The sequence below is a fragment of the Aplysia californica genome, unplaced genomic scaffold (assembly GCF_000002075.1).
Source record: "Aplysia californica isolate F4 #8 unplaced genomic scaffold, AplCal3.0 scaffold01113, whole genome shotgun sequence".
Lineage (NCBI taxonomy): Eukaryota > Metazoa > Mollusca > Gastropoda > Aplysiida > Aplysiidae > Aplysia > Aplysia californica.
In genome coordinates, this window is record NW_004798383.1 from 25,930 (window position 1) to 30,102 (window position 4,173).

General features: G+C 42.9%; 1 long non-coding RNA gene across 1 annotated transcript in view; it reads right to left on the reverse strand.

The window, feature by feature from the left end:
- Nucleotides 1–1,017: 1,017 nt before the first annotated feature.
- Nucleotides 1,018–4,173, reverse strand: part of LOC118478890 — a 13,561-nt gene continuing 10,405 nt past the window's right edge. Inside the window, exon 2 of the long non-coding RNA XR_004859339.1 lies at nucleotides 1,018–2,570. This is a non-coding gene — a long non-coding RNA (uncharacterized LOC118478890). The remainder of the gene's footprint in view (nucleotides 2,571–4,173) is intronic.

Sequence of the window (4,173 nt, forward strand, 5' to 3'; positions counted from 1 at the left end):
AATAAGAAGCCCCGTGAACGTGTTCCAACACACATGTGACGTATAATCAACCCTCATTAATCATTCAAGAGGGGTGAGGAAATCCCGACAGTCAATATTAATCATACGCACGGTATTCAATTCACACTATAGTGTCACGAACAGGACAACACATCAAATTTGTTGACAAGACAGTCAAACACTTGCTTACGCCCTTGTGACATCTGATGTTTGCCTCTTTACTTCTGCACCTCTGCAGATGATCTCAGTCTTTTACCAAATCAAGCATTTTATTTAATCAAGCGTTATGTGACACTCGTCGTTTACGTCATTTTGTTTGTTTAGTTTAGTATAGGGTTTTACGGCGCTCGCAACTGCATAAGGTCATATGAGCGCGCGGGACACACCTAATACTTTTTCGTTGGTAGGAAATTTTGAATTTTGCCCGGGTGGCGGCCGAAGCCTACTCTTATCGATTTTAGACCACCAAAGGATCTTTAACGTGCGCAACTTGCACACGGGCCCTCCGAGATTTTTCGCCCTTGTCCGAGAAGGCTAGGTGTAGATCTTTCCTACCAGAAGATCAGGGGTGTGGCAGAAAGACAGCAGTTAGGAGGAGCCAAGGAGTAGCAGTAGAAAGGCTGCAGAAAGAGTCAGGAGCCCAGAGGAGGGGGCAAAGGAGGTGAGGGGGTGGGGGCAGAAAGTGGAAATGAAAGCAGACAACAGAACATTGTTAGAGATCAGGAATGGATGTAAAAAGAGACAATTTTAGAGAAGAAAATTTTTTGGTCGCTACCCGGAATCGAACCCGGGACCTTTGAATGAGAGGCCAACACCTTAACCTCTAGGCCACGAGAGCCCCCTACGTCATTTTAACAGCGTACAAATACCCTAAGTGACAAAAAAGTGGACTTTTCTTCAACGTGTTTGAAAAAAATAATAAAGCAGATAGTGCATGACCTTCACTGTGAGGGGGAAAAGTGCCATCAAGTTTAATTGAATTTTTGTTCCGTTTTTTTTTCTTTTAATTTCATTTTTTTTTTTTTTTTTTTGGGGGGGGGGGGGCGTTTTTTTATTAAAAAGGAAAATAGAATCTCAAAATGATACTGTAAGGATCCTAAAGCTGTAGCTATTACTTCCACCCAACATCAAATTCGCGAAATATGCCTACGCCCTTTGTCTTTACAGCCAAGGATATGTGAATTTCGAGTTAAGCAGCCAGCCCGAACAAACACGCAAACAGCACACTGCGCAAGCAAGCCACAGAGGCTGACAGTCACCGGCCTCTTCCCATTTCTCTCTCCGACCCACCGGTGCCGGTGACTACATGAGATGAGCTAAGTCGCAGAGTCCTCGGGGGATATGGGAGTTCCCGCTCCAACAGTGACAGAAAGTCTCAAAGGGGATTTTCTTCATCGCCAGGAGGACCGTCTGAACATTCTTCGGGCAATAAATCTGCAATATTTATGTTGCTCATGGTACTAAGATTTGGATGTGTATATCCTGGGATGCCCACAAAAAAGGAAGAAAAATAATAAATGTGTACACAAAAAAAGGGGGTTGATCCGAAGAAAAATGCGAAAAATAAGTCAAAACAAAAATAAGGTGTCGCTAAAAGATAATAAAAAGGGCATTATTGACAAAAGCAGTAGAACCTATCAGAGCCAATCACGCGGTTGTAGCAGGAACCCTCATCGGCCATCTATACGGGTATTATGTTATTATACTAATAAATAATTACCAAGTCACAACGTTGAGGTTAAGTCAAAATGCCATTGTCGGTTCTCTTACAGGGAAAACAGAGGGGGGAGATGATGAGGAGCTGAGTTAATCAATTTTACCGTGAGAATGGAGTAGCATACCTGTACACCCCCAGACCCCCTCCCCTAAACCGCCACCCCTCGACTAAAAATCCGAACAACAAACAAACAATGGGAATACAAAAATACAAACAAATTCAAGGAGTTGGCACACGGCTATGCCAAGCTTTTTGGCAAACAAAAGGGCACGGGCAGAAGATCAGGGAGATCGGAACACGGCCAGGGAGGTGGAACTCTAACAAATCAAATAACGTCAAACCTCTTTCCATGGCAACTATACTATTATAATCGTATTCTTATATTTCTAACTAATTACGTTAACGTTATCGTTCTGAAGAGTGAGGTATATTTTCTGCTTGTCATTTAAAAACAGTGTCTAGTAAGGTGTGGTAAAGGAAAATAATGTTGGAGTGAAAATAATAAACAGAATTCGTACAACGCATGCCCCTGCTCGGCAGTACGCTCTATGCGCTTTACGGTCTATTACCCAAAATGGTATAGGTTTAACGCCCTTATCAACACTGTTAGGTGTTTATATTTCCAGGGAAGCATGCATTGAAAACAGCCGATTAAATTAAACGCTCAAACACTAAAAACTGGAAAGACTTTAGCTGTCTAAAGGCATTCCCACCTGGGTGAAGTGAGGTAAATTCGTGTAAAGTACCTTTCCCAGAGACACAACGTCGGGCCCCTCTCGGGATTTGAATCCACGACCTTTCGGTTATGAGTCCAACAGCCTGACCACTAGACCACCGACACCACATACAGATGCTGTGGAAGATCAAACAATCCAGTTCGTTAAAATAATAAGACTTAATAACTCCATCTTACCAGTACCAGGTGCAAACTTTCTGTCAACGACCAAGACAGCCACACGTCGGAGACTCGATGACGCACGCATCACTCTCTACTGAAACAGTTCTACATAATATTCGCAAGTCAGTAAAAACATTTTTTTTAAACTTGCACGCAACCGGATCCGGGCTGTCCTGAAGGACACCAACAACGCATCGGCGATTTGCACGCCTTTTTAAACACTTTCACTCGCCATCATCGGGATGTAAGTTTACCATAAGCCACAAGTTCAATATTTACCTCGACAAGGGTTACCTCCAACTTCCCAGAAATGGCAAGAGGAAGAAAAGGGAATTGAGCTACGTGTGTCCTGGCTATTGGAATGATGTGATGGAGCGAACAAATACCGGGCCTCAAACTGCTATCCGAAGGACAGGCGACCTCGTGGATTTATACAGCACTTTTTTGTTGACTTTTTTTTATAATGCAGGCGTTTTTACGCCCCCGTCGAGCATTTAGGAGGCGGGCTTCGAACCTACCTGCCACGGCTAGTTCGGGCTACGGACGCAACATCCCAGCAGCAAGACCCAAGGTACTCGCTAAATATTCTCCCCAAAAGGATCTCAGGCCTTCTGCGTGCGACGGCGAATCGCCTAACCACTACACCGCAGACACAGGAGGAAGGATGCGTGATAGAATGAACAAACACGGGTCCTCAAAACGCTATCCGAAGAAAAGAAGAGCTCATGGACTTCTGCAGAAATGTTAGATTTAAGAACCTCTATGTATCTCCGCCATCTGTTGGATGAGGATGATGGGAAGAATGGACATGGCCAGAAACTGCTGCTGGGACTTATGCAAAGTCCGTAATACTCAACTTTCCAGTTCTAGCAAGCTTCATGCAATCAAACACGAGAACATTTGTTTCTTACACACCAGAGGACGTGACCCTCGGTTTCTGAGGTAAGGCAAGGACAGCTGAGACCCGGAATAATCACTACAAATATATGTTATGTGTCGAAGAAAATGTTCGTTGTTTTTTTTTTTTAAAGAACCACAACAACACAAACAAAACCAAAAAGAGGATTTCATTGGAAGTGCCTTTGAGCATTTTGTTTTATATTATTTTTTTTAAACCGACAGTTCTGAGTTATTTTAAGTACAATCACTTTCTATTGATAAAAGTTGTTGTCTATATCTACTTCCACAAGTTTTTAGTCTCGGAAGAACAGTGTACTGAAGAGAAGTATAACAGCAAGCAACAACGACGACGACAACAACATCAACAACTCTGTTTCTTTCTTCGTGTTCAGAGAATCACATCGACACAATAATGGTCATTTAGTGCAAGGAAAAGTAAGACAGACAGACATAAACAACAGAGGGAAAGTAAAGAAATAGGACCTACCAGTAGCACCCTCCAACCACCCACGCCCATCAACAACAACAAAACAACAACAACAACAACAACAACAACAACAACAACAACATCAACAACAACAACAAATCCCGAGAGTTGGAGGAGTAAAAGCCAGGAATCGAAACCACTAGATCACATGAGACACTGGATTTAATTTTT